The sequence below is a fragment of the Rutilus rutilus genome (assembly GCF_951802725.1).
Source record: "Rutilus rutilus genome assembly, chromosome: 1".
Lineage (NCBI taxonomy): Eukaryota > Metazoa > Chordata > Actinopteri > Cypriniformes > Leuciscidae > Rutilus > Rutilus rutilus.
The window spans coordinates 13,460,004-13,470,174 of NC_140209.1; the positions used below are offsets into that span (position 1 = coordinate 13,460,004).

General features: G+C 37.6%; 1 pseudogene across 1 annotated transcript; it reads left to right on the plus strand.

Moving 5' to 3' along the window:
- Positions 1–7,498: 7,498 nt before the first annotated feature.
- Positions 7,499–9,725, plus strand: LOC311304144 (putative nuclease HARBI1; annotated as a pseudogene). Its single transcript has 2 exons — positions 7,499–8,498; positions 9,670–9,725. The product of its transcript is annotated as a putative nuclease HARBI1 (transcript).
- Positions 9,726–10,171: the final 446 nt, after the last annotated feature.

A 10,171-nucleotide genomic window follows, 5' to 3' on the forward strand; every position in this document is an offset into this window, starting at 1 on the left:
TCTGAGAATCTCTTTTCACACTGATCACACATGAATGGTTTCTCGCCTGTATGAACTCTCTTGTGAATCTCAAGATTTTGTTTGCTTGATAAACTCTTTCCACACTGAGTGCAGGTGAAAGATTTCTTGGCTCTTCTTTTCTTTAAAAATGTCTTTTTAGTCTTTGAGCGACTCAAAGGTTGTTCTCCAGGTTTGACATGATGTTCCTCCTCCACTTCACTCAGTTCTTCACTCTCCTCCTTCACTTCACTCAGTTCTTCACTCTCCTCCTTCACTTCACTCAGTTCTCCACTCTCCTCCTTCACTTCACTCAGTTCTTCACTCTCCTCCTTCACTTCACTCAGTTCTTCTCTCTCCTCCTTCACTTCCATGAGGTCTGAAATACAAGAGAAAAAGTTATTTCATTTTCAGTACAACAGAAATAATTAAAAGAGAGGAATATGAAGTGAAAGGACATAAAACGAGCTGATATTTGTGTTAGATATTAGTTTTATGTGTTAGAATAATCAAAGTCTTGTTTGCATTTTAAAGAGAAGTGTTACCTTACAATGTAATAACTAAAGTACTTTCCATTAATGAGGTACATCGATCTTCTAATAATTATTTTTACAACATTATAGACACAAATCTCATGTTTCTGTAGCAAAGAACTATTATATACATTTGATCAATGAAACAATTTTCTAATGTAATTATTGCATTAAAAATTATACAATAGTGTCATAATGTTGATAGCAAAGTATAGATTGATATTTAATTTATTTTACGTAAAACTTTACAGTCCAGTCACACTAGACTTTTAATTCCAATGACTCCCATTCATTCCAGGGGGGCAGCGTTTCATATTTTATTGAAGGTTCCCCGGGCGCCGCCATTGGCTATCAGACCATCACCTGCTGTTAGCATCCCATTGACTCCCATTCATTTTGGCGTCACTTTGACAGCGAATAACTTTACATCTGAGGCGTTTAAAGACTCCATTTGTCCATTATTTATTTCTAAAGAAACACGAAAATGTATAAAAGGCTCCATTACCTTGTATCTTACGTTATGGCCCCGTAGAAGCAGTTTTTGTAAAAATAGGCTAACGATTGCGTCATACCCACGCGACTCTCTGTCGCACAGTAGAGAATTACCGTATGGACAGGAGGAGAAGCTCGTGGGCAATCGGGGGGACGTGGAGGCAAAATGGCAAAGTAATTAATCAGAATACTTAGCAAAAGTTTCTCCTGCTCCAAGATCATGGACACCTCCTACTCACACTCTCCGTCTCTGCAAGTCTCGGAAGGGAATGATTCAGATTTCGCTTGGCACAGCTACTAGAAGACAGACGGGTTGCTCACGTCACATCTACGTCGTCAAGCTCAGTTTGAGTCTGCGCAGTACGCTCGACCATCAGGAAGTAAGAGTTTCTAATTGACTTCACTTTCCTCCGTTGAATCCAATGGGGTCGCTGTGTCCAGTTTATATACTGTCTATGATTCATTCGCATGTGAACGTGGGGAACCAGAAACAGTTCCAGTTCAAGTTGGAACGGCAATTCATTATTAGTCATTTATATCATAATCTAAATAGACATTTGATTACTCTATTTAACTCTTTACATTATATTTTACTGGTTCATTTGGATTCCAGTGTCACTTAGAGTTTCACCTCTGCCAATAATGCTGATCTCACGGTCACAAACTCATAAGTCTGATTATTAGTTGGAGGTTATAACTTATAACTTATATCATTTATGATTAATGAATAATTAATTAATTAATTAATTAACTTATACAAATAATCAGATATTGATTAAGTTACACTTACAACCCTGTCAGCCATCATGGAAATTGAATTGAATTGATGCAGTTTACTGTTTATTGCTTAAAAATATATATATAATAATAATAATAATAAAAATCTAAACTATATTGATGTCCAACAAAAATTGCAAAACCAAATATAAACCAGATCTAATTTTACTTCGTTTGACCTGATATTGACAATCAATATGAAAGTTTCCCCTCTACTGAACATTTGTTGAAATGTTCCCTGTACCCATCTCATAGTTGAACTGTTTATCTAAATGTGATGAAGTGCTTGAATGTTTCTAACATGAATGTTCTTCAGCATCATGAATGAATGAAGAATAAACACCAACCTCTTTGTTCTTCAGGATCTTCAGTGTGTTTCATTCTGCAGGGTTCTGGATCACTCATGTTCTCACTGTCCTCTTTAATAAACTCAGTCTTTGCAGATTTCAGCTCTTCCTGATGCTCTGATGCTCGTCTTCACTTGTAGCTGATGGGAATTTACAGCATTTATTGGGGAATTGGGAGAATCACTCCAGTGGGAGGAGCTTCACTGATCATATGACTGCTGTAGGCGGGGCATCACTGGTGATGTAATTGCTGTGGGAGGAGCTGATCTGCCAAAATAAAAAATATCAATTACTGAGTTTGTTTTAATAGGGTCAAAGATCAGATGTTTAATTTTATTGTCAGATTGATATTAAATTTACAAAAGTGATTTTGTATACATAGAAAACCCATTAAATGCAAGTGTAATGTTTCAAATAACTTTTGTGAAGGAAAATAAAAATCAAAATATAGGTGAAATAATGTTGGATCATAATTCAACGTAACATCTGTATGTAAAAATTAAACAACATAATTATTCTGACTTTTAAAAAAAAATGTATAAAAGAATAAGAGATCTTACTAAATTTTATTATTTTTTAATTGATTAAAAACTTTGCTGACAAAAAAAAGTGCTTTGAAGGATTGTGGCAAAGTATAAAGACTTAAAAATTAATGAGTATTTTGGGTCTGCACTATGATCCTAATATACAGGGTTTGAATATGTCACCAAATGATTATTGTTCTAAATATGGTCTATGACTGGAAATTAAACATTATATATGTTTTTTCGTTAAAATAATGGCATATATCTAGAGTAGTAAAGAACTGTAAGAAAAACATTTAAAAGCATAAAAGACAGAAATAATCATTCATATAGTAAGCAACAAATACCCTCAGTCTGTTGACACCAATGAAATGAGCTTTAAGTGACAATTTACAGGAGATCTGAAGACATCAGCATAATAAATGAGGTGAAAACAGGAACTATTGTCATGAAATAAAGAGTGTTTTCAGCAGATCTGTTAATATTGATGAGCCTCAGACTATCAACACTCATTCAACAAGCCATTCAGGATCATCAGCAGATCATCTCACTTTATTCTGAGTGTTTGCTGCTAGAAACACATTATTTGAGTCAGGATACATGATAAAAGCCTATGCTAAAAAATGCTAAGTATACTTGCAGCCAGATTAATTCAGTATACTTTAAGTGTGTTAATGATTAGTTGACTTGAAGTGTGCTATTTTGGAACAACACTTTTTTTAATGTGTATTTTAGTTGTAATTAAACTGTAAAGTGTTTAAGTTTATTTAGTGTACATTTGTGTGTTAAATTGAAACAACTTCAAGTATACTTAGTATTTTTTTACTTTATGTAAAAAGTACACTTTAAGTAATATGCACTTTAAGTATAATAGGGACTTATTACATGCATGATTAGTGATATTGAAGTGCACTTTATTTGTGTTACTAGTACATTACAAATTCATTACGACTGTCTTCAAAACATATAAGCGATATAGCATAAGTGTATTATATTTGAGTAAAAATTATATGCTCAATGATATCTTTGGCTCATTCCAAATACTAGAAATTGTACACTTTGTCTTCAATAACAAATGCAGATTAATAAACAAATTTTGCTTAGCTATACATTGCATACACTTTATTTATAAATGTTTTCAATAAGAAATATCACACGCCGCTTCTCTTTATTCCAGCTGCTCTCTTTCTGCTGGTTGCGTAAAGCTGTGGTGAGATGGAGATCATTTCAGTTTATTTTGTAAAAACTGTGTACTGTTTAAAGTTCATAGTAACTGTTCTGACTTCATGAAGCCTCATGGTGTGAATGAAACATCAAACTGACTAGAAACTTTTTGAAATGTATATATGATACTGGATATCAAGAGTGAAACTGTTAATAATGTAGACAGTCTCTTTCAGTGTCAGTCATGTGTGGGTGAAATATAATTTATTAGGCATTTAAAAGCTATTTTGAGAAAATTAAAACATGGAAAGTTTAAAAAGCAATCATATCAGGATACTTCATGACTTTCAGATCTAAAATTATTCCTGATTCAAGCAGAATCTGCAGAAAATAAAAACAGACAATAACAATGAGCTGTTCATAAAAATGAGTAAAGAGTTTAATTAATCATTACTTTTCAAGCATTAAGTAAAAGTGAAAGTGAATGAGACAGATCTCTCTCTTTACTGACTTATAAGTGTAACCGTTGTGTTCCTGTTTAGTCTTATTAGTCACATGTCTTTTGTTTTCCCGCCACATATCCATTGCCATGTCTACTATCATTAGTTCATTATCATCACCTGTGTCTTGTCTATCACCTTCATCTGTGTCACCTGGTTTGTGTTCATCCGTGTCTGTATTTAGTTCCCTCTATTCAGTCAGTCTTGGTCCGTTCTCGTCAATGTAATGTCATAACCTGTGTGTGTATCTGGCCATTTTGTAACGCTTGAGTTATATTTGTAAATAAACACTTTGTATTGGAGCCTTCTGCCTTCCTCATCTTCTTCTGCCTGCACACACCCTGACAGAAGAACGGACCAATTTAAAATGAACGTGGAAGACTGGTTATCTCAAAGCGGTCGCTCACTGGAAGATTATGTGGAGATTTACCTCAACCTTTATCAGGACGTGAGCTGGGATGAGGAATCTCTCAAACAACAGTTCTGGATGCTGCTGTTGGGGTATGTTCACCTCTCCTTTGCCGAGTTCATCGACCGCACCTTGTGGGTATGTGGAACCTCACTGTGGACGTCGTCGAGAGCCCAGAGTCTCATCCTGCTGTAACCACCCGTCTAGAGCCTCCTGTTTCCGTCCCCATCCAAAGTCCTGAAGAAGTGGACTTGATTTACTTTTTGTCAGAGCCTTCACCGGTTCTGTCCAGCCCAGAGCCCTCACCGCTGGTCCCGTCCAGCCCAGAGCCTTCACCACTGGTCCCGTCCAGCCCAGAGACCGAGCATCACGTTAGTCCTGCCGAGCCCGCACTTCACGTCATGCCTGCCGAGCCAGAGACTGTTCACGTCATGCCCGCTGAGCACGAGCTGCATGTCAGTCCTGCCGAGCCTGAGCTTCACGTCAATCCTGCCGAACTCGAATCTTATGTCCCTGAGTCGGTCTCCAAATTCCCACCCAACCTCCCTCTTCCATCTACCACCTTTCAACCCTTCCACTACTGCCTGTCAGCCCCTCTGCTCCTCTCTAGCCTGGTCGGTGGATCCCCAGTTGGCGTGAGGAATCGCCTACCGGGGGGGAGTACTGTAACTGTAACTGTTGTGTTTCTGTTCAGCCTTGCTAGTCACGTCTTTTGTTTTCCTGCCACTCATCCATTGCCATATCTACAATCATTAGTTCATTATCATCACCTGTGTCTTGTCAATCATTTTCATCTGTCACCTGGTTTGTGTTCAACAGTGTCTGTATTTAGTTCCCTCTGTTCAGTCAGTCTTGGTCCGTTCTCGTCTATGTAACGTCGCAACCTGTTTGTGTAGCCTGCCATTTTGTATCGCTTGAGTTATATTTTTAAGTAAACACTTTGTATTAGAGCCTTCTGCCTTCCTCTTCTTCTGCCTGCACATACCCTGACACACGCTACCTCTGTGATTTATGAGCTCTATACTACATTTTTATGTCGAGGTTGTTGCTGATGTGTTAACTCACTATGTTTTATTAACAAAGTTCTGGAGGAGCACATTCAGATAGTTAACACAAGTGGAGAGCACTCGGCAATCAATGGTAAGGTGTATATATATTCAAGAGTCTCACCTCAATTCATTGACAGTTTAGCAGCATCCCTCCACCATCCCTTCTCCACACTTCCAGTCCTAACCATTTACAGTCATGAAAGATTCATTCATTTTTAATTCATTTTATATGACTCATGAATGACGTCATTGTCATTGGCAGTCAACAGTAGATTATCAAAAATTCGCCAAATACTATTTATATTATTAGGCATTTAAAAGTTCTATTGAGAAATTTTAAACATGGAAAGCTTAAAAAGCAATCATTATGGGCCAGTTGTTCAAAATATTTAATCTGGATTAAAATTATCCGGAATTGGAAATCCCATTTTTTCCTATTCAGTATCAGGCAATCCGTCTTACTTTTATGCTGGTTTTTCAAAGCAACATTGGACTGGATCACCCTGATCCAGATACACAGTTTTCAAGATTACCAAATCCAGATTATCAGTGCTCTAAATGGGACAACATATCATAATGTGAGCTACCAGCTCTGTAAAGAACAGGTAGAAGAGCCAACATGGGGTCACTGTAAGTGTTTCTTATTTTGAGACAAAGCACAAAAATAACATCAACATCCACTTCCATTCATAATTTCTTTTATGACCATCTGAGTCACAACAAATAAAAAACAAATATACATTAACAAATACATTGTGGATATTTTGAAAATGTCTTAAAAAACATTAAATGGCTAAATGTCCAATAGTTAACAAAATAAAGAATGTTCAGAGTTCTTCTTCATCTGAGGAGGAGAGACCAGCATTTCCAAGCCCTGCTTTTAGGAGGTGGATCTGAAGTTTCGCTTTGGTTTGCTGCAGTTTGGTCAGCTTGATTTGTTCCTCTGCCAGGAGTATCTGTGCTTCTGTTCTTTCAGTTTCTCGTTAAAGAAGTGATTCATAGGCATCATCATTATTATTAGGCAAAGGACGCTTCAAGCCTCTTTTCTGAACTTCTGTGACTGCTGGCTCTACCAGTGAGGATCCAGGTTGTTCTTCAATAATAGGGCTGAGATCCAGAATGAATGTTTCCTCTGCATTAGGAGGAACTGGCTCACTTTCCTCCACAATCGTAGGCTCACCATCCCCTACAACACATTGAATCCCGTGCAGAGCTTTAGAGTTCTCACCTCCAATGATGTCCAGAACCACATTTGTGTATTCACCTTTCTTAGAGGGTTTGTTGCCTGTTTGGGTGTTTTTTTGCTTCAGCAAGGTCCTTTGTTGCTCTGGCCCTCAGATTCTTCCATCTAAATTTCACTTGCTCCAAGGTCCTCTTCTGGCCAGACCCCATTGCATTCACATTCTGGGTGATTTCAACTCAAATGTCTTTCTTCCTTTTGTTAGTCACCATTCCACCCGCAACAGAGCTTCCTACTATTGAGGCATAATGGCACTTAACACCCTCCAGCAGTGCATGGGTTTCTGCAACAGTGAAATTAGGTCATTTTGAGTCCATGGTTCCACCTCATCTGTTGTAGTGAACATAGTATTTATAGGCCTTGGGCATGATTTATTTAATTGAGCATATCAGCCAATTGGTGTGTGGGTATTTGACAGCCATCTTATATTCAGCCTTTCTCAGAAGACGTAGAGAGAGGCACTGACATGGCAGGTATTGTCCATCGCTACCACCGTTTTGGTGGAAGAGGATACCGTCAAAGGGTGTATGTTGAGCGTGCACAACCACTGGAGCAATACACCACTGAAGAACTCTATGCTCGCTTTCGCTTTGGGAATGCTGATATTAAGTTCATTGCAGACCTTGTCAGGCCAAAACTTCAACGGAGAACCCGAAGGAGTCACAGTCTGTCTGTGGAAGAACAGGTCCTCATTGGTCTGCGCTTATATGCATCTAGGACTGTCTACCAAGTTGTTGGTGACAATATAGGAGTGGACAAATCAACTGTGAATGATGTAGTGAAAGCTGTGTCAATTGCATTGGCCAGCATGGTCAATCAGTTTGTTTCACTTCCAAAGGATGGTCAGAGTGCCCAGACCAAGCACAAGTTTTATCTTTTGGGGAACATGCCCAATACTATTGGGGTTATTGACTGCACTCATGTGCATATCCAAGCACCTCATGAGAGGGATTGGGAGTACATCAATCGAAAGGGGAGGGGCAGCATCAACATCCAACTTGTGGGCGATGCTGACCTCATCATCAAAAACTGTGTCGTGAAGTGGCCTGGGTCTGTTCATGATGCACGTATCCTGAGAGAGAGTGCTTTATACAGAGAGCTCCAAACCAACTGACCGGATGGCATAATATTAGGAGACAGTGCCTATCCACTCCTACCATGGCTGATGACTCCTTTTCTTGCAGCAACCACACCTGCGCAAGCACGCTTCAACACTGCTCATTGCAAAAAAAAAAGATGTGCAATTGAGCGTTTAAATGGAGTTCTGAAGAGGCGCTTTGCATGCCTTAACTACTTGCGAGTGGAACCACAGGGAGCATGCAACATAATACTTGTGTGTATCGTCCTGCACAACATCACTACCAGGCACAATGTCCCTCTCTGTGATGATGTTTATGATGCACCTGAGCCTGTTGAAGAAACAGACCAACCTCTGGCGTTCTGTCAGAATGAGGGACTGACTGGACGTATAGTAAGGGATGCAATTGTTAGACATTATTTTTGACAGGCTCATCTCTGATGATTGTGTTTTTTTTAATTAATATACGGTGATGAATGACAGAAAATTGGAATATATTATTTTTGTTTGTTATTGAAATCTGTTTGGGGGATTATTTCATGGAAACAAGATCATTTTTATTTTATTTTTACTTTACAGAATAGCTTAATTGGTAGCATGTGTCTACTTTATCTACTTTATCACTGTTACAACGGTTACACAAGTCAATTGCAAAATATAAATAAAAGCATATACACTAAATGATACAAATGTATTATTTGACCAATTTTAAATTTTTACTACATTCTCTTCCTGGAATCCACCTTGGAATCCTATGAAATTGGGATCAGGATAATCCTGTTTTTATTTTTATAATTTTTTTTATCAAGGTATCCAAATCCTACTGACAAGTTTTGAGCAACACAAACTGAAGGTTTGATCCAGATTAAAACTAGGATTGGATTCCGTGATGTAATCTGATTCCAGATTCCTTCTTTCCCTTTTGAACAAACCATTTTCAAGATTTGAACCAATCCGATAACCAAAATCCGATCAGCTTACCTTTGAACAACTGGCCCATTATGTTACTTCATGGGTTTCAGAACTAGATTATTCATGATTCAAGCAGAATGAGCAGAAAATAAACACAGACTATAACAATGAGATTGATAAAATGAGTAAAGAGTTTAATCAAGCATTACATTAATCAAATATTAAGTAAATTAAATTAAACATTAAGTAAAAGTGAAAGCGAATGAGACAGATCTCTCTCTTTACTGACTTATAAGAGCCAAAGCATCTCAAGAGAAGAAGAGAAGAAAAGTGTCCAGTTTCCATGAAAGTATATCTTCCGTTTGCATGGAAGAGTAGAAGTAGAAGAGAAACTAGATGTTCTAATTAAAAATTATAAAGAACGTTTAAAAATTTATATCAGATTCAGGTCTCTCTTAAAAGTGTTATGGCCTTTTCTTCAGCTCCTGAACTTTGCCTTCAAATGTTTTTATTTTCCAGTGTGAATTTTCTGGCACTCTTTCAGTTCATCATCTGTAGTAAAGGACTTCCAGCACTGAAACACACACCGCCGTGTCTTTTCTGCTGTAATATTACTAATGAATCTTCTCCTTTGTGTGAATCTTCAGGTGTTTCTTCAGGACTGACGCCCAATGAAACTGTTTACCGCACTGATCACAGTTAAATGGTCTTTCTTCAGAATGAGAAGATGTGATTTCAGAGTGAAAGCCTGAGTGAAACTCTTCCCGCATTGAGGTCTCTCTCCGGTGTGGATGCTGTCGTATTGGCAAGAGGCCCAGAAGTGAATTCTTCTGATAAATCCCTAGAAATGAGATCTCTCCTAAATGTTTTACATGTCCCAAAAGTAATAGATACAATTAAGATATTTATGGACAATCTTTTACGTTTCCTTTTTGAATTATTGTCTTTGTATTATTCTGAAACTTTTTTTTTAAAGCAAAATTAAACCATTCTTTGTTGATTCGAAAATGACCCTGAATTAACGTCTAGCATCTTTAACCTGTAGGTAATGGCAATTTATAAGTGTAACAGGTTATGGGAATGTTTTAGAATTATTTATAAGGTTACAGTGGTATACAAATACAACAATCCTCATAAGATTCCTAAGTT